Genomic DNA, 21013 nt, shown 5'->3' with positions numbered 1-21013 from the left:
CTGTGACAGCTAGGAAGTCACCCAAACCTTGCATTCTGTAAGCATGTGAGTGATTATTAAGGCCTACATTCAGAACTGGTTCAGCATTCATTTCTTCTGCATAGTATCAGTTAAATGAGTTACAGGACAACCACAATTGAGGTTGGGAAGAAACACACTCCAACTGTTGATAGAAGGAGCTGAAAAGTTACCTGGCAAAGAAGCTTGGCTATCAGGAGGGGATAAATAATGTCTTCTTTTTTTTCAAATAACCTAACACAATAAGAAAATTAATTGACCTAACAGCGAATAGTTGTATTTGTCCCATTTATCATTCTATTGACTCTACTCACTGTAACTAGATATTAACATTCCTCAGGGTACATAATAGATCATATTTGTTTTTAGACACCTGACCTCTAGCATAGTTCTTAGGAGATGGCCATTAACAATTTCTTCAAAGAGTAATTTATTGAATAATGATTTTTTTTTCTATTCTTATTAGGAAAACTAAGTCTAACATGGAAAAAAAATCAGATATTTAGTCAAAGACACTCATAGCCCTTTTAAAATGACTAAATCAGATTTTTACTGTGTGCAACAAGTTATCTTATGTTAGAAAATAATTATTTAGTCCTGTTTTTAAAAAGCTGTGTCTGATAGTGACAGCTAGAAAGGCACAAACTTTGTCAAACAGTTCCTGCTTCAGTCTACCTACAGGTACAAAGCATGACCCCAGCTTTGAATACACACCTAAAATATAAAACATCTGCTTGTCTATTTTCATGATTTAAGAGCCCAACATTTTGAAAATCAGCTTATTCGATGCTTGGAGAGCCACAAATAAATATAGGCTTACTTAGTATAGAAAAGAATGTTCTTTCCTAAATTCTTCCACATGAAACATTCTATTCTAAAATAAGATCCTCAAGAAATTAAAAGTAGCAACTAAAACTTGAGGTTAATATTTTAATGATTAATTTTAAATAATTCCGAGGGAGGAGGCCAGCAGGACTTGTTTTCTGGTTATGTCTGCATGATTGAAGCAGGATCTGGCGGACATGGGATGCAGTGAAGAAGCCAAACCAGTAGGTGGTGACAAAAGCAACCTCAATTTGCCCTCACTGCTTGTTAGCATAAAGATACAGTGTCATGGCCACTTGCCTTATACTGCACACAAGTTATCTTGTATGGTTATGGAATTTTCCGCCCCTTTTCCAGAAAGTTCTGAATAACCTGCCTCTCAATGAGCATATAATTAAAAGCGGATATAAATACAGCTGCCAAAACCCATAGACTGCTGACTCTGGCCACACTGCCTGTGGGTTAGCCAGGCTCCTCAAGGAGCAGTACTGATTCAGTAGAAGTTGCTTTCTGTCACATCAGCTGGCCCTTGAATTCTTTCCTGGGTGAAGACAAGGACCTTCCTACCTGCATCAGTTCCAAGTTCTCACCTAAAACAGCAGCAAATAAACTGCTTAAGATGAAATTGGCCAGGCGCAGTGGCTCACACCTGTAATCCCAGAACTTTGGGAGGCCGAGGCGGGCGGATCACGAGGTCAGGAGATCGAGACCATCCTGGCTAACACAGTGAAGCCCCATCTCTACTAAAAATACAAAAAATTAGCCAGGAGTGGTGGCGGGTGCCTGTAGTCTCAGCTACTTGGGAGGCTGAGGCAGGAGAATGGCGTGAACCCAGGAGGCAGAGCTTGCAGTGAGCCGAGATCGCGCTACTGCACTCCAGCCTGGGGGACAGAGTCAGACTCCTTCTCAAATAAAATAAAATAAAATAAGATGAAATTATTGTTACAATTACATATATGCACAAAAGCAAGTACATTGTGTATGTGTGTGTATGTGTGTTATCCATATTCATATAGGATATTTCATGAAAGAAAAAAATAAGCAATTTTTCTGAAACCAGATCTGAATGAGTTGGCACTTTATAATCTAGACTTCCAGCATTTTGAGTATTTAGTCCAAGTTACTTTTTACTTAGCAAACTGTAAATGCCAGTCTGTAAAGTTAAAACACAAAATACAAGTGGTTCCAACCTGAGAAAAGTATAATTTTAGAAATGTAGGTATATAATTTCAAGTCTAACTGAGTTCTTTGAAAAGCTGAGCTAATGCTGTCACCATGCCTCCTGTACAGGCTATAGAACCATGAGCTAATTAAACCTCTTTTCTTTATAAATTACGCAGTCTCAGGTATTTCTTTATAGCAATGCAAAGACGGACTAACAATTGTATACACTTTTATTTGAAAACTAAAAGGCAAAGATTAGTTGTTTAAAACCAATGGGAATGATAAAACACTATAAATAAACTTATTTTAACAAATGCCATATATAAGGGCCATTCAATTTTTTTATTGAAAAAATAAGTTTTACTTGGAAGGCTGAGGTGGGTGAATCACCTGAGGTCAGGAGTTTGAGACCAGCTTGGCCAACATGGCCAAACCTCGTTTCTACTAAAAATACAAAAATTGGCCAGGCATAGTGGTGCGTGCCTGTAGCCCCAGTTTTCAGGAAGCTGAGGCAGGAGAATCTCTTGAACCTAGTGGGGCAGAGGTTGCAGTGAGCTGACATCGCGCCAATGCACTGCAGCCTCGGGAACAAAGTGAGACTGTGTCCAAAAAAAAAAAAAAAGAAGAAAAAAAAAAGAAAAATCAGTAAACAGAAAACTTTGCTAAAGGACCTTCTCTGATACTGAATTCTCTATGAAGGTAATAGTGTTTATAATGTGAACTAAGTCTTCTGCAGTCACCTGTGACATCAACAATGATCCATGGAGACTTTGAGCAGATTCTCTACTATGTAAGCAGCTGGGAAAATGACAGAGGATAAGTTTCAAATGTCATATTTTACCTTTGTTTGCATTGAGAAAAATTCATTGAAACCCACCTGTATAGCATCTTCATGAATTCCTATATTTAAAATAAAACTGGAAGCAAAGGTAACATCAAGAAGCTTATTTTATTACTGGAATGTTGATGTTTATTACAATAATTGGCTTAGTCTTCTTAAAACCAGTTAACAATAGGCACAATGTTTCTGTTATATGAATATACATTTAATGTTTTGGCTTCATTTATTTTTCTAAATTTTCCATATTTATTATAAGCACAATATCTCTACTATACTCATGTATAAAATGGCAAATAATTAAAAACAGATTCTTAAATATAGTTATATAAAATGTTTTATATTTAAGAGAGTCATTCCTAATTTAATTTCTATGTGTGAACTATTGGAAGGTAACTGAGAAATTAATAAGCATTAACAAAATTGAGTCAAATGTTTCCTGTTAATAGTAACTTGATTTAAAACAAACATGTTTAGATTTCATATTTTTGAAATATTCAAATATTAGTACCATAGTGGGTGATAACAAAATTGCTCCTCTGAAGATGTGAAGGAATCATAAATATTATGATTTGTGTAAATGCTAGAATGGAGATGTCAGAGAAAATTGCCAGTAACTCAATATTGAGATGAATACATGAAGTCCGAATAAGTTATCAATAGCCATATACAGGGAGAAATATCATGTGTTTAACAGATTATATTTGAAAGCTAGATTGAGCCCAGTATACTCAGTTAAGTCTCTTAAACTGCTTTATCTTCAAACAGGATAATATCTACTCTGCAGGACTGGGTAGACTTAAAAAATACTGAGCGAAACCACTAAGTGCTACGATGTGGGCTTCCATCCAGTGATTTTGGTATTTGTGTAGTATGTGTTCCATGGAATGTGTCTGCATTAACGCTTGTCATCCTTTGTAATTCTTACAGTTCTTCCCCCAAATTACAAGGAATGGAGGCTGGGAAACTACATTTCTGAGACTCTTTCATCATCAGGATGCCAGATAATATTTTAAGTAAGGAAAATAAAATTAACTTTTCTGGGGTGAGAAGACAGACAAATGTGCAAAGGCTTTCCTGTTTTCAAGAAGCAGTTTCTTACACTATGCTTTTTATTCACGTTAAATGAAATTATATTAGAATAAGAATTGTATCATGAGTTTTTAAACAAAATATTTAATGATTTTTCACATCTCTCCATCTGACTGTTAGAGGGTCAGAATAGAGAATATCGTTCTGCTTGTGTAAGAAAGGACTGGACGCATTTCTATCACATGTTAAGTTCTCAGTAAATGTTAATTGGCTTACAATAAGTTACAACAGCATTGTGGAAACTAAATAAAATCATATCGCCTTTTCTTGAAGTAAATTCTGTCTATGAAATGTAAGTGCTCCATATGCATAAATCTTGGATTAAAATACTTTAAGAATATGCAATTCTTCTTTAAGTTCTGCATTGCTATAAAATCTGCCTAGAGATTACAGTAAGAATGGCTTTCATTACCACAATGACATTGAAGGGTTAAATCTTTATTTCTCTCTGTGCATGATTAAAATATAATATTGATTTAATAAGGAAATAAACTTATTTGATTAAAGTATAAAAATGGATTATGAATAATCTTATTTTAATTACATATGATGAACAAAATCCCTCAGAAAAATATTTCCCTAAATATTACCCTGGGTATTATTGCTTAATTTAATTAATTCTTTTATATAGTATGGCGATAATTTTATTATCACATACATTTATTATGCTTTATATTAAATTTATATGCTCTCTTTAGTAAGGGATGTTATGAAATTCCAGATATATTTCCCATTAAACACTGATTGTAATATTTGGTTTAAGAATGCCACAGAGATTAATATCAAGTATTGTTTCTCTTCTTCTTGGAAGGGGTCTTTCATTGTAATTATAACACAAGTCTCCTGAAATGAATTGATTTAGCTTCGGCATACACAAGAAAAACTTTATTTTGATTTTGTTTTTGAAATACAGATATTTCTAATTTGAGGGTTTTGTTGTTGCTGTTACTTAAACTACCGCTGTTTGGCAGTGCCTTAAAGATGATAATCTACTGTCTTTCAGGTTGAATTGTTTCAAATAGAAAATGCTCTCTTTCTTATTTTTGTATATAATGTTTTCTCTCTGGACACTTTAATCTTGCTCTATCATAGTTTTCATGCAATTTGATTATGATATGTGTTTTGGAGTAGTTTTACTCATATTGTGGGTATGTTTCATTGAGCTGTTTTGTTCTGAGAGTTCATATTACCCATTGAATTTGAAAAATGTTCAGCTATTTTTTTCAGTATTTTCTTTACTGTATTCCCTTCTTTCTGCTCTTGTATGGGCTCTAATTTCACATATATTTGGCCACTTAAAATTGTCTCATTCTGTAATCATGCTCTGTTACTCTTCTGTTGTGATTGTTATCGTAATCTTTCTGTCTTTGTTTCTTGTTGGTTTTTTTCATCTTTTTAAAATATTTATTTATATTACTCTCTCTTCAAGGTCACTACTTTCTTCTGCAGTGCTGGATTTGCTGATAATCTCGTATGGTGCATTTTTTGTCTCAGCCTTTGTAGTGTTTGTCTCTAGAAGTTATATTTTGTCTTCTTCATATATTTTATCTGTCTTTTTAAACATGAGTGATGAATTTATAATAGTTTCTGCATCTGGTTTACTAATTGTATCATCCGTGTCATTTAAGTTGTGTCTCTGTTTACTATTTGTGTCCTTACTGTGGATTGTATTCTCCTGCTTCTTAAAATGTCTGGTAATCCATAATATCCTTCTTAGTATTCTTGGTACTCATAATCCTGTGTATTACATTTTCTAGTCTTGTTATGGTGATACAAGCTATCCCTGGCCCTTTGCATACTTTAGGGATTGTTACTGCTCATCCTTTTCAGTAGTTATTTTCTGACCCTTCACATGCACAGGCATTGATTTTTTTTTCAGCTGAAGACTCAAAAGCTGGCACACGTGTTCTCTCCTCCCTCACCATCCTCCTCTCTTTGTGCACAGTTCTCTCCTATTTGGTACTCTTTTCTGCAAACTGTAGCCATCATGGCTTCCCTAGACCAACAGCTTCGTCTCCTCGGCTAGGAGAGACCAGACTTCTTCCCCAGGCAATGCCCTGGAAACTGCTCAGGGCAGTTAGTAGGGCAATGGTAGAAGTCACCATTTTTGAAACTGTTTCTCAGGAATTGCTCTCCTACACTGCTTGACATCCAAAGTCTGGACCACATTTTTTAATATATATATACTTTTGTTAGTTATTATTATTATTTTAGTAGTTTAAGTAGAAGGGTAACTCTGCTATATGTTAATGGATCCTGTCAGAAATCAAACATTTTATTCTTTTTGTATTTGTCTTTTAAAATAATTTGGGGGAACATTGCAGAGTATCAATTAATAGGATGAGAAAATTTTGACAGAAAAACAAATATGAGGTTACATATAAGAGTAATAACTAGAGAGAACATGCTGTACATGCTGGAATCATTTTGCCTTATTGAGACGGTAGAACAAAGAATTTAATGATATCATTGGTTCTCCCCTTTCGCTTGCCTTATTCTTTTTATTCTCTCTGGTTTACCTTATATTTAACTCTTTAATAAGATAATCAGACATAGACCTTTGTCGCAGGTTTTATTTCTGGGAAACTAAAACTAAGCTATTTAGTGACACATTGTTGCTTACTGTATTAGTCATGGTTCTCTCAAGAAACAGAACTAATAGGATAGATGCATATGAAAGGGAGTTTATTAAGGAGTATTCACTCGCACGATCACAAGTCCCACGATAGGCTGTCTGCAAGGTGAGGAGCAAGAAGCCAATCTGAATCTCAAAATCTCAAAAGCAGAGAAGCAAAGGGTGCAGGCTTCAGTCTGTGGCTGAAGGCCCGAGAGCACCTGGAAAATTACTAGTTTAAGTCCAAGAGTCTAAAAGCTAAAGAACTTGGAGTCTGATGTTCCAGGGCAGGACGCATCCAGCACAGGAGGAAGGTGAAGGCCAGAAGACTCAGCCAGTCTAGTACTTCCAACTTCTTCTGCAAGCTTAATTCTAGCTGCGCTGGCAGGTGATTAGTTGGTGCCCACCCACATTAAAGGTGGGTCTGCCTCTCCCAGTCCACTGACTCAACTGTTACTATTCTTTGGCAACACCCTCACAGACACACCTAACAATGATAATTTGCATTCTTCAATCAAATCGAGTTGATATTCAATATTAACAATCACAAGTCCACCCCTTGTCAACTTGAACCCATACACATCTCCTGAGATCATACATAATCTTCAAATAAAGACAAAAGTAAGGTAATAATTGTACCCAATATAATACAGCTATCATTTGTACAACCAGAAAAGCACCAATCCCCAACCCAAATGCTATTACATAAAGTTAACAATACTTAAATGCTGACATGAAGTCAATAAATCTATGTCATATGATAAAGGAAAACGGAAATAAAATGAAGATATTTTCTTAGTACAAGGGTATACATGCACAAACATGTTTTTAAAAAAAGAAGGAGGAAATATTCATGACAATTACAGTCCCATTTCTGCAACTAGGCACATGGTTGTAGCTGGTATTGATGACTACCTTCTTCTACTACCCACTCTGTATTGCCTTTGGCTTCAGCAAGCACCTCAGCAGGTCGTGCTTTTTTTTTTCCCCCTGGTGGATTAACCCAAACCTTCATTCTTGAAAGGTCTGGACCATTTTTAGTCCTTCCTGGATTGGGTTGTTGTCGTTTCCCATTGACCTTAATCACAGGGCATGGTAATAATAAGAGATGCCCTAAGAGATCTCCTGTATTCCATATGCACTCTCCCTTATCTCTGTTGCGGAGTAGTAAACTGACTTCATCTTGATAGTCCAGGTCAATCGCCCCAGCCAGCACTGTAACGCCCTTCTTAGCCTGTTGACTTAGAGGTAGGAGGAGCCCAAAGTGGCCAGGTGGTTTAATGGAATCTTTGTTGTGTCTCATGGTGGCAGCATTCTTCCCTCTGGAACTAAGGCCTCTAGGCCAGCAGAAGGTAATGCTGCAGGAACAGGAAGCAAAAATTTTGCTAGTGGATCATTGGGGTGATGGTGAGGGGTGCCACTTCCACTTCCACCCCTTGATTCCTGGACCCATGAGTCCTGGCTGTCAGAGAAACAGTACCTGAAAATTTGAGACAAGTCTAAGTTAATTTAGAAATTTTATTTGGCCAAGGTTGAGGACGCACCCATGACACAGTCTCAGGAAGTCCTGAGGACATGTGCCCGAGGTGGGTGGGGCACAACTTAGTTTTATACGCTTTTGGGAGACATGAGACATCAATCAATGTAAGTAAGAAGTACATTGGTTCTGTCTGGAAAGGCAGGACAACTTGAAGCAAAAGCAGGAAGTTCTCAGGGAGGGAGCTTCCAGGTCACGTTTAGGTGATACATAAATGGTTACATTTTTTTTTTTTTAGTTTCTGATTAGCCTTTCCAAGGGAGGCAAATCAGATATGCACCCATCTCAGTGAGCAGAGGGGTGACTGAGAATGGGAGGCAGTGTTGGCCTAAACAGTTTCAGCTTGAGTTTTCCTTAGTGACATTGGGGGCCCAAGATAATTTCCTTTCACATATTGAATGTTGATTCAGAGCATACACAGCCTCCTGGAGAACTGTGCCCTAGCCCTGAAAAAGCAGTGCTGTCTGGAATACCGTGGCGGTGGATAAGGCATGCTGTGAGTGATAAGGCATCCCTTATGTGATGACATTAGTCTTGGAAGAAGCATTGAGTGCAGGATAGGGAAACCCACATCTGGAGGAAGTGTCTGCTCCAGTGAGGACAAACCATTGCCCTTTCCATGATGGAAGAGGCCCAATATAATCAACCCACCACCAAGTAGCTGGCTTGTCACCCTGAGGAATGGTGTCAAATGACGGCTCATTGTTGATCTCTGCTACTGGCAACTCGAGCATGCAGTGGTGGCGATAGCCAGGTCATCCTTGGTGCATGGAAGTCCATGCTGCTAAGACCATGTGTAATCTCCATCCTGACACCATGGCCACTTTGTTCATGGGCCTATTGGGTGATGACAAGAGTGACTGGGAAACAAAGCTGAGTGGTGTCCACAGAAAGAGTAATCTTATCTACTTTATTGTTAAAATCCTCTTCTGCTGAAGTCACCCTTTGGTGAGCATTCACATGAAATACAAATATCTTCAGTTTTTGACCACTCAGAGAGGTCTCTCCACATACCTTTTCTCCAAATTTCTTTGTCACCAATTTTCCAATCATGCTCCTTCCAAGACCCTGACCATCCAGCCATACCATTGGCTACAGCCAATGAATCGGTATATAATCGCACATCTGACCATTTCTCCTTCAATGCAAAGTGCATGACCGGGTGCACCGCTCAATGTTCTGCTCACTGAGAAGATTTCCCTTCACTCTTGTCCTTCAGGGATGTCCTAGAAAGGGGCTGTAGTGGTGCAGTTGTCCATTTTCGAGTGGTGCCTGCATATCGTGTGGAACCATCTGTGAACCAGACCCTTGTCTTCCCTTCCTCTGTCAACTAATCATAGGGAACTCCCCATGAAGCCCTCAGTGCAGGCTGGGGGAGAGAAGGCAGGGTGGCAGGAGTGGAGACCACGGGCATTTGAGTCACTTCCTCATGTAACTCACTTATACCTTCAAGACCTGCTTGAGCCCGATCATGTATATACCACTTCTATTTGACCATGAAATGCTGCTGTGCATGCTCAACTTTATAGCTAGGTGGGTCAGAAAGCACCTGGTTCATGATAGGCAGTTCAGGTTGCATGGTGACTTGATGACTCATAGTCAAACGTTCAGTTTCTACAAAAGCCCAGTAACGAACCAAGAGCTGTCTCTCAAAAGTAGAGTAGTTATCTGCAGAAGATGACAGCGTCTTGCTCCAAAATCCTAGAGGCCTCAGCTGTGATTCACCTATGGGCAGCTGCCAAAGGCTCCAAACAGTATCCCTATCTGCTGCTAACATCTCAAGCACCATTGGATCTGCTAGGTCATATGGCCCAAGTGGCAGAGCAGCTTGCACAGCAGTCTGGACCTATTGCAGAGCTTTCTCCTGTTCTGGACCCTACTCAAAACTGGCAGCCTTTCCGGTCACTCAGTACATGGGCTGGAGCATCCTCCCTTATTATTTTTTTTTTTCACGATGGCTTTATTGGCAGAGTAAAAAATAATTAATTCTGTATTTCTATTTTCTAAATCTTCAGTCAGTTGCAGCAACCTATGGGGAAGGGATAGTGAGACAGCAAAAACCATAATAAAATAAAGCCATAAAAGTATGTCAAATAAAACTATGGAGGAATAACATATGAAAGTAACAATAATGAATATCCAAGTATAGTAAACAGCACTTAGTTCATTTATTAAAAGTAGAGGTGATATGGTTTGGCTGTGTCCCCACCCAAATCTCATCTTGAATTTTAGCTCCCATAATGCCCATCTGTTGTGGGAGGGACCCAGTATGAGACAACTGAATCAGGGGGATATTTCCCCAATAATCTTCTCATGGTAAAGAATACATCTTATGAGATCAGATCATTTTGTAAGGGAAAACCTCCTTCACTTGGTTCTCATTCTTTCTTTGCCAGCTGCCATGTAAAATGTGCCTTTGCTCTTCCTTCATCTCCTGCCATGATTGTGAGGCCTCCCCAGCCAAATGAAACTGTGAGTCTATTAAAAATATTTCCTTTATAAATTGCCCAGTCTCAGGTATGTTTATCAGCAATGTGAAAATGAACTAATACAAGACGGCTACAGGAAAGAGAAGTAATTATGCCTCAATCATTCCATTGAAGATTAGCTCAGCATTTGTAAAAGCATAAGTTTTTTTAAAAAATAGTATTAAAATTTGATTTGAAATTGTAAAATATTTATATGTAAATATTGAATCAAGTCTTTGAAAATTACTCAGTTACCCTAAATTAAATTAATATAGTTCTTCATTTCTTTTTCAATTTACAAAGTAACATACCATATTGAAATAGGCAATGTCAGAGTAAATATTTATTTTATTCAACGAAGTTATAATAGAAATAAAGAAGTTAACCAGTACAGATTTTGAATAGAAAAAGAGGGAATCCTCCCTAACTCATTTTATGAGGCCAGCATCATCCTGAAACCAAAGCCTGACAGAGACACAACAAAAAAAGAGAATTTTAGACCAATATGCTTGAAGAACATTGATGCAAAAATCCTCAATAAAATACTGGCAAACCAAATCCAGCAACACATCAAAAAGCTTATCCACCATGATCAAGTGGGCTTCATATCTGGGATGCAAGGCTGGTTCAACATATGAAAATCAATAAACGTAATCCAGCATATAAAGAGAACCAAAGACAAAAACCACATGATTATCTCAATAGATGCAGAAAAGGCCTTTGACAAAATTCAACAACCCTTCATGCTAAAAACTCTCAATAAATTAGGTATTGATGGGACGTATCTCAAAATAATAAGAGCTATCTATGACAAACCCACAGCCAATATCATACTGAATGGACAAAAACTGGAAGCATTCCCTTTGAAAACTGGCATAAGACAGGGATGCCCTCTCTCACCACTCCTATTCAACGTAGTGTTGGAAGTTCTGGCCAGGGCAATCAGACAGGAGAAGGGAATAAAGGGCATTCAATTAGGAAAAGAGGAAGTCAAATTGTCCCTGTTTGCAGATGACACGATTGTATATCTAGAAAACCCCATCATTTCAGCCCAAAATCTCCTTAAGCTGATAAGCAACTTCAGCAAAGTCTCAGGATACAAAATCAATGTGCAAAAATCACAAGCATTATTTTTGTTTTGTTTTGTTTTTGTTATTTTTTTGAGACAGAGTCTCGCTCTGTCTCCCAGGTTGGAGTGCAGTGGTGCAATCCTGGCTCACTGCAAGCTCCGCCTCCTGGGTTCACGCCATTCTCCTGCCTCAGCCTCCTGAGTAGCCAGGACTACAGGTGCCCGCCACCATGCCCAGCTAATTTTTTGTATTTTTAGTAGAGACGGGGTTTCACCGTGTTAGCCAGGATGGTTTCGATCTCCTGACCTCATGATCCACCCCTCTCGGCCTCCCAAAGTGCTGGGATTACAGGTGTGAGCCACCACGCCCAGCCACAAGCATTCTTATACACCGATAACAGACAAACAGAGAGCCAAATTATGAGTGAACTCCCATTCACAATTGCTTTAAAGAGAATAAAATACCTAGGAATCCAATTTACAAGAGATGTGAAGGACCTCTTCAAGGAGAACTATAAACCACTGCTCAATGAAATAAAAGAGGATACAAACAAATGGAAGAACATTCCATGCTCATGAGTAGGAAGAATCAATATCATGAAAATGGCCTTACTGCCTAAGGTAATTTATAGATTCAATGCCATCCCCATCAAGCTACCAATGACTTTCTTCACAGAATTGGAAAAAACTACTTTAAAGTTCATATGGTACCAAAAAAGAGCCTGCATTGCCGAGTCAATCCTAAGCCAAAAGAACAAAGCTGGAGGCATCATGCTACCTGACTTCAAACTATAGTACAAGGCTACAGTAACCAAAACAGCATGGTACTGGTACCAAAACAGAGATATAGATCAATGGAACAGAACAGAGCCCTCAGAAATAATGCCGCGTATCTACAACTATCTGATCTTTGACAAACTGACAAAAACAAGAAATGGGGAAAGGATTCCCTATCTAATAAATTGTGCTGGGAAAACTGGCTAGCCATGTAGAAAGCTGAAACTGGATCCCTTCCTTACACCTTATACAAAAATTAATTCAAGATGGATTAAAGATTTACATGTTAGACCTAAAACCATAAAAACCCTAGAAGAAAACCTAGGCATTACCATTCAGGACATAGGCATGGGCAAGGACTTCATGTCTAAAACACCAAAAGCAATGGCAACAGAAGCCAAAATTGACAAATGGGATCTAATTAAACTAAAGAGCTTCTGCACAGCAAAAGAAACTACCATCAGAGTGAACAGGCAACCTACAGAATGGGAGAAAATTTTTGCAACCTACTCATCTGACAAAGGGCTAACATCCAGAATCTACAATGAACTCAAACAAATTTACAAGAAAAAAACAAACAACCCCATCAAAAAGTGGGCAAAGGATATGAACAGACACTTCCAAAAGAAGACATTTATGCAGCCAAAAGACACATGAAAAAAATGCTCATCATCACTGGCCATCAGAGAAATGCAAATCAAAACCACAATGAGATACCATCTCACACCAGTTAGAATGGCGATCATTAAAAAGTCAGGAAACAACAGGTGCTGGAGAGGATGTGGAGAAATAGGAACACTTTTTCACTGTTGGTGGGACTCTGAGCTAGGTCAACCATTGTGAAAGTCAGTGTGGCGATTCCTCAGGGATCTAGAACTAGAAATACCATTTGACCCAGCCATCCCATTGCTGGGTATATACCCAAAGGATTATAAATCATGCTGCTATAAAGACACGTGCACACACATGTTTATTGTGGCACTATTCACAATAGCAAAGATTTGGAACCAAGCCAAATGTCCAACAATGATAGACTGGATTAAGAAAATGTGGCACATATACACCATAGAATACTATGCAGCCATAAAAAATGATGAGTTTATGTCCTTTGTAGGGACATGGATGAAGCTGGAAACCATCATTCTTAGCAAACTATCTCAAGGACGAAAAACCAAACACCACATGTTCTCACTCATAGGTGGGAATTGAACAATGAGAACACATGGACACAGGAAGGGGAACATCACACACCGGGGACTGTTGTGGGGTGGGGGAAGGGGGGAGGGATAGCATTAGGAGATATACCTAATGCTAAATGACGAGTTAATCAGTGCAGCACACCAACATGGCACATGTATACATATGTAACAAATCTGCATGTTGTGCACATGTACCCTAAAACTTAAAGTATAATAATAATAAAAAAAGAATTTTAATCTGTTTTGAAAATGCTATCTATATGTTTTACCAGTTTGCTCTTTTCAAAATGACATTGTGAATCTAAGTAAGAAAACATAATAATTTCTGGATAGGTGATAACTAATTTTAGGAATCCAATAAAACTGGTGTGAGAAGAAAGACCTAGGGCTGAGTAATAAGAGATCAAACAAGTTTGGTGAAAGAAATGTTACAGATAAGACTCAACCGAAATTTATTTCACAGGACACCATTCTTCTGAAAGAATTTCAAAGAAAACTGAGTTTGAGAAATCAGGTACACTGTTTTTGGATATTCATATTTAACATTTTATACATGTTTATAGCAGCACAATTCACAATTGCAAAAATGTGGACCCAACACAAATGCCCATCAATCAACCAGTGGATAAACAAATTGTGGTATATGTATACAATGGAATACTACTCAGCCATAGAAAGGAATGAATTAATGGCATTTGCAGCAACCTGGATGATATTGGAGGCTATTATTCTAAGTGAAGTAACTCAGGAATGGAAAACCAAACACTGTATGTCCTTACTCATAAGTGGAAGCTAAGCTATGGGATGTAAAGGCATAAGAATGACACAATGGACTATGGGGACTCAGGAGGAAAGGGTGGGAAGGGGGCAAGGGATAAAAGACTGCGAATTGAGTGCAGTGTATACTGCTCAGGTGATGGGTGCACCATAAGCTCACAAGTCACCACTAAAGAATTTACTAAGGTAACCAAACACCACCTGTTCCCCAATAACCTATGGAAATAAAAAAAATAAAAAAAAAAAACAGAATAAACCGTCAGACTTTTGAGGAGAAAGACAACTGTATATGTTTGTTTAAACCAATGTTGTCTAAACAATGGCAACTGTTTATGGCTAAAGAATATGTACTACAAAATTGTGGCATTTGGATTCCAGTCAAAGAGAATCCTGTAACATGTCATGTGTCATTCTCTCTTCTTGGTCTTGAGCCAGTAAACATAGTCTATTAATTTTTTCTAGATATTGTTCCATAGAGCTTGGGTTCTGACTGTTTGGCTTTAACTGATTCACCAGCATTTAGTATAGTACCTCATATATCATAGGTGCTTGGTAAAGATCTGCTACATAGTATTTTCAAATTTTAACATTCGCTAATTTCTGTTTTCCTGTTTGTTCTTACGTTCTCCTGCATACAAAGATAGGAGATTAAATGATCGAAAAACAATAGCAAAAGTACCAACTTATTCCAATGTATTTTTGGTTGACTTTTTTTTTCTCCCAAAAAGTATACAGTTTAGCCTTTAATAACACAGGTTGGAACTGTGTGGACACAATTATAGGATTTTTTTCAATAAATGAATTGGAATATTTTGTGGGGATTTGGAATAATTTGAAAAACTTACAGATAAACTATGTAGCCAAGAAATATTGAGAAAATTATGAAAAATTTAGATATGTCGTGAATGCATAAAATATATGTAAAGTCTATTATTGAATTTATTGCCAAAAACTATAAACAAATCTATTGTAAATAGTTAAAATTTATCAAAATTTATGCACACACAGGCTGTACATAGTACCTTTAACAGTCAAGAGAAAGGTAAATAAATGTAAAGACACAGCATTAATTATAACTGCATGAAATTAACTGTAGTAAACACAGTACTACTAAAATAATTTTGTAGCCATCTCCTGCTGCGATTGTGGTGAGCTCAAGTGTTGTATCTGCTTAAAACGCCTTTCATGCTAATCATCTCCGTGTGAGCACTTGTCTCTCCAGTAAATTACACATCACAGTAAAAAGTGCTCTCTTGAGGTTCTTGTGTATTTTTCACCATGTTTAGTGCAATACTATAAACCTTGAATAACACCTTGGGACCCAAACAAAGCACTGTTCGTGCTGAAAGTGCTCCCATGAAGCAGAGAAAAGTCATGACATTACAAAAAAAGTCGAATTGCTTAATATGTACTATAGATTGAGCTCTGTAGCTGTAATTGCTTACCATTTCAGACAGACGAATCTTCTTGTAAACAGAGGATATAAATTTACAGTATCAATGAATGCAGTACAGTAAATGTATTTTTTCTTCCTTTTGGTTTTGTTAATAACATTTTATTTTCTGTAGCTTAATTTATTGTAAGAATACACTATATAACATATTTTTCAATGAATATAATACTGGAGTAGGAATGTGGTTTTAAAATCTAGGTCAATAAATGTCTGGGTAGGAATTTTTAGGTAAGTTACATAAATAATGAATTTCAACTTTGCCTTATATTAAATGGAAACATAATACCTGTGCTAACATTTCAAAGACAGTTTTTAAAGTTTTTTTTATTAGAAATGCTTTAAAAATATCAAATGTTACATGAAAAATATGCTAAGCACCTTGAAAGCTGCTAATTTGTAGGCTTAAGTATATTCAGGTATTAGGTAAAAGCATCAAGAAAATTATGATGTCTACTTAATTACAAAATAGGAATACTAGCTTAAGTTATCTGGTTAATTATGAAAATCGTTGTTTCTTGAGCTCTTGGCTGTTTTACCTAAATGGAGGTAAAAATAAGAAAGCAATAGGTAAATTGCAATTATCTCTATAAAATAATGATTTATTATCAGCATGAGCTTTAGAAATCAGATTCATTAGCATGTCCTATCTGGAACTGAGCTGATTTCTATTTGAGTTACCATAAGCCCCACTACGAAAACTGGATTTACTTCCACTCATTACTCTTCCGACTTCACATAATATCAACTCTGCCTAAAGCACTCATGAATACTGCAGCTGCTGTTTCTTGTCTTCTGGATTCAGGAAAATCATGAAAGAATAACTCAGAGAAATTAATTTTTCTTAGCCCTACTTTTTTGGAACTGATAAACTAAAGAACACATAGTTATAGAAAACAATAACCATTTTATATTTAGAGAGCAGGAACCCTCTAGCAGGCTTCTCCATCCCTTTGGTAATTGGAGTGGCATAATGTACTGTCTATTTAAATTTACCTCTTGTGTATTATACTTTTTTTTAAGGACTGAGTTTATTTGCTGAGAGGGACATGAGATGTGAACAAGTGTGTTGCTTTACGCTCTTTAGTGCGGCAAACCCAAATTGTCTTCACTTATAATATCAATGTATTTTTTACTGTCAGAAATACAATGTTGAAAATAAAAGAAACATTTGTTGACCATCTACTATGTTTCCAACAGTGTTTATTTTTCTACGTAAAATCTCATTTAGTGCTCTCACTGACCGCCCTTATGAGTTAAAAAAATATGATTTTATTATTCGTATGAGAAATTAAGAGATTCAGAAAGGCTATATAATTTGTTTCAGATCACAGAAAGTAAATTTATTCAAAAGAGTATGCATTGTCAATTGGGAATTTAAATCTAATTGTTTAAAATTATGAAACTCATGCTATTTCTGATAAAGCATTCCTGCATTTGATTACCTTTATTAGGTAAAATTAAAATGGTACTATTATTTTAAATTTTCATAAAAGTGATCAAAATAATAGGCTTATGATTTAATTCATCTCAATCATTTGGTTTTAAAAAGCTAAAATCAGAATGTTGAGCACTCATTTTTCAGATATTTGCACTTAATAGAAAAAGAAGCATTTTAAATTTTAAATTATTTAAATTCAGATAATTAAAATATTTAAGATGTTTCAGTGTCTAATTGCGGAATAAAGCAGTCAGCTTCCGTAAATAGGGAAACAATATAAAGAGGGTATGTCACAAAATAAATCAAGAAAATTTCAAGTCTGGAGGTGATGGCTCATGCCTGTAATCCAACCACTTCGGGATGCCAAGGTTGAAGGATCGCTTGAGTCCAGGAGTTCAAGACCAGCATGGGCAACATAGTGAAACCCCATCTCTACAAAAAAATATTTTTTTAAAAATAGCCAGGTATATTGACTTGTGCTTATAGTCCCAGCTAATCAGGAGGCTGAGGTGTGAGAATCACTTGAGCCCAGGACTTTGAGGCTGCAGTGAGCTATGATTATGCACTGCACTACAGCCTGGGCAACAGAGTGAGAACCTGTCTTTAAAAATAAGAAAGACAGAAAATTTCAATTATGGCCCAAAGATTTTTTTCTTAAAAGTACTTTGCCTCTAGAGGACAAAATAACTGAATGAACTCACATCTTAAGGAGCTTGGGCTAAAATACTGGGGTAAAAAGGGGTTAAAACCACAGTTTACTAAAACGTTCTACCTAAAGTGAGACAGCCTAAAGATAGAGGCCTGCATTTTTCAGAGACAGTGGAGATAAATGGATATGTCTACTTTTTCGTATTGGAACCTGAGACCATATTTTGGACTTCAGAATTTTAATTTTAAGAATTTATATTGAGTTAACACTTAGTAGACAGGTGGATGAGTATGTTCAATGCAACACTGAAATGAAATGTTAATCTTAATCCCAGGCCCCCACTACAATTCACAGTATCTGGTACCAAGTTTGTACTTTTTAATTCCATGAGTTCAATTGCTTTGATTTTTAGATCCCACAAATAAGTGAGGACATGCAATGCTTGTCTTTCTGTGCCTGGCTTATTTCACTTAACATAGTGACATCTAGTTCCATCCATGTTGCTGAAAATGACTGGATCCATTCTTTTATATGGCTGAATGGTACTCCATTGTGTGTATGTACCACATTTTCTTTATCCAATCATCTGTCCATGGACCCTTATGTAGTTTCCAACTTCTAGCTATTGTAAACACTGCTGCAACAAACACAGGAGTCAGATAGCTCTTTGATATACTGATTTCCTTTCTTTTGGGTGTATATCCAGGAATGGGATTGCTGGATCATATAGTAGCTCAATTCTTAGTTTTTGAGGACACTCCAAACTGTTCTCCATAGTGGTTGTGCTAATTTACATTCCCACCAACAGTATACGAGGGTTCCCTTTTCTTCACATCCTCACCAGCATTTGTTATTGCCCATATTTTGAATATAAGCCATTTTAACTGGGTTGAGATAATATCTCACTGTAGTTTTTACATTTCTCTGATGATCAGTGATGTTGAGCACCATTTTATATGCCTGTTTGCCATTTGTATATCTTCTTTTGAGAAGTGTCTATTCAAACCTGTTGCCCATTTTAAAAATCAGATTATTGACTTTTTCCTATAGAGTTGTTTGAGCTCCTTATTTATCCTGATTATTAATCCCTTGTCAGGTGAGTAGTTTGCAAATATTTGCTCCCATTCTGTAGGTTGTATCTTCACTTTGTTGATTGCATCCTTTGCTGTGCAGAAGCTTTTTAACTTGATATTATCCCATTTGTTCATTTTTGCTTTGGTTGCCTGTGCTTGTGGCATATTCCTCAAGAAATCTCTGCCCAGACCAATGTCCTGAATATTTTCCCCAATGATTTGTTGTAGCAGTTTCATAGTTTTAAGTCATAGATTTAAGTCTTTAATCCATTTTTATTTTATTTTTGTATATGGTGATAGATTGGGGTTACTTTCATTTTTCTGCATATGAATATCCAGTTAATTTATAAGTACCATTAATTAAATAGACTTCTTTTTTTCTTTAGTGTATGTTCTTAGCATCTGTCAAAAATTAGTTCACTGTAGGTGTATGTATTTGCTTCTATGTTTTCTATTCTGTTCCATTGGTCTATGTGCCTTTTTTTATGCCAGTGCCATGCTGTTTTGGTTACTATACATCTAAAGTATAATTTGAAGTCACGCAATATAATTCCTCCAGTTTTGGTCTTTTTGCCTAGGATAATATTGGCAATTCTGGGTCTTTTGTCGTTTCATAAAAATTTTAGGATTTTTTTCTCTATTTTTGTGAAGAATGTCATTAGCATCTTGATAGGAATTGCATGGAATGTGTAGATTGCTTTGTGTAGTATGAGCATTTTAACAATATTGATTTTCCCAATCCATGAGCATGGAATATTTTTGCATGTTTGTTGTCCTTTCAATTATTTTCATCAATGTTTTATGGTTTTCATTATAGAAATCTGTCACTTCTTTGGTTAAGTTAATTTCTCGGTACTTAGTTTTGTGTGGCTATTGTCAACGGGATTACTTTTTTATTTCTTTTTCACAGCATTCATGTTGACATATAGAAATACTACTGATTTTTGTATTTCGATTTTGTATTCTGCAACTTTACTTAATTTCCTTATCAGTCCTAATCGTTTTCCATTGGTCTTTAGGTTTTTCCAAATATAAAATTATATCATCTGCAAACAAGGATAATTTAACTTTTCCATTTCCAATTTGGATGCCCTTTATATGTTTCTCTTTTCTAAGTGCTCTAGCTAGGACTTCCAGTTTTATGTTGAAGAACAGTGATGGCAGTGGGCATTCTTGTTGTATTCCACATCTAAGAGAAAAGGCTTTCTGTTTTCACCCTTTCAATATGATACTAACTGTGGTTCTGTCATACATGGCTTTTATAATGTTGAGTTATGTTTCATCTTTTCCACGTTTTTTGAAGATTTTTATGATAAAGAGATGTTGAATTTTATTAGATGCTTTTCAGCATCAATTCAAATGATCATATTGGTTTTATCCTTCATTTTATTGATATGATGTATCAAATTGATTGATTTGCGTATGTTGAACTTTCCTTGCATCACAGGGATAAATTATACTTGGTCATGATGAATGATCTTTCTAATGTATTGTTGAAATTGGTTTGTTAGTAGTTTGTTGAGGATTTTTGCATAAATATTCATCAGAGATACTGGCCTATAATTTTCTTTTCTTGTTTTTTTTTATGTTTCTTTGTCTGGTTTTGGTATCAGAGTAATAATAGCCTTATAGAATGACTTTGAAGGTATTTCTTCCTCTTCTATTTTTTGGAATAGTTTCAGTAGGATTGGTATTAACTCTTCTTTAACTGTTTGGTAAAATTCAGCAGTCCAGCCATCAGGTCCTGAGAGAGGTTTTATTACGGCTTCAACCTCATTACTTGTTATTGGTCTGTTCAGCTTTTGGATTTCTTCCTGGTTCAATCTTGGTAGATTTTATGTATCTAGGAATCTGTCCATTTCCTCTAGATTTTCCAATTTATTGGCATATAGTTGCTCACAGTAGCCACTGATAATCCTTTGAATTTCTGCAGTATCAGTTGTAATGTCTCCTTTCTCATTTCTTATTTTATTTATTTGGATTTTTCTCTTTTTCACTTAGTTATTTAAGCTAAAGATTTGA

General features: G+C 36.4%; 1 long non-coding RNA gene across 1 annotated transcript in view; it reads left to right on the top strand.

Annotated features, from left to right (window-relative positions):
* The first annotated feature begins 2774 nt into the window (after nucleotides 1–2774).
* Nucleotides 2775–21013, top strand: part of LOC112129906 (uncharacterized) — a 42160-nt gene continuing 23921 nt past the window's right edge. The window contains exons 1-3 of the long non-coding RNA XR_008516119.2: nucleotides 2775–2936; nucleotides 3776–3861; nucleotides 10485–10560. This is a non-coding gene — a long non-coding RNA (uncharacterized LOC112129906). The remainder of the gene's footprint in view (nucleotides 2937–3775; nucleotides 3862–10484; nucleotides 10561–21013) is intronic.

The sequence above is a fragment of the Pongo abelii genome, chromosome 17, assembly GCF_028885655.2.
Source record: "Pongo abelii isolate AG06213 chromosome 17, NHGRI_mPonAbe1-v2.0_pri, whole genome shotgun sequence".
Lineage (NCBI taxonomy): Eukaryota > Metazoa > Chordata > Mammalia > Primates > Hominidae > Pongo > Pongo abelii.
This window is presented reverse-complemented; position numbering and strand designations above follow the sequence as displayed.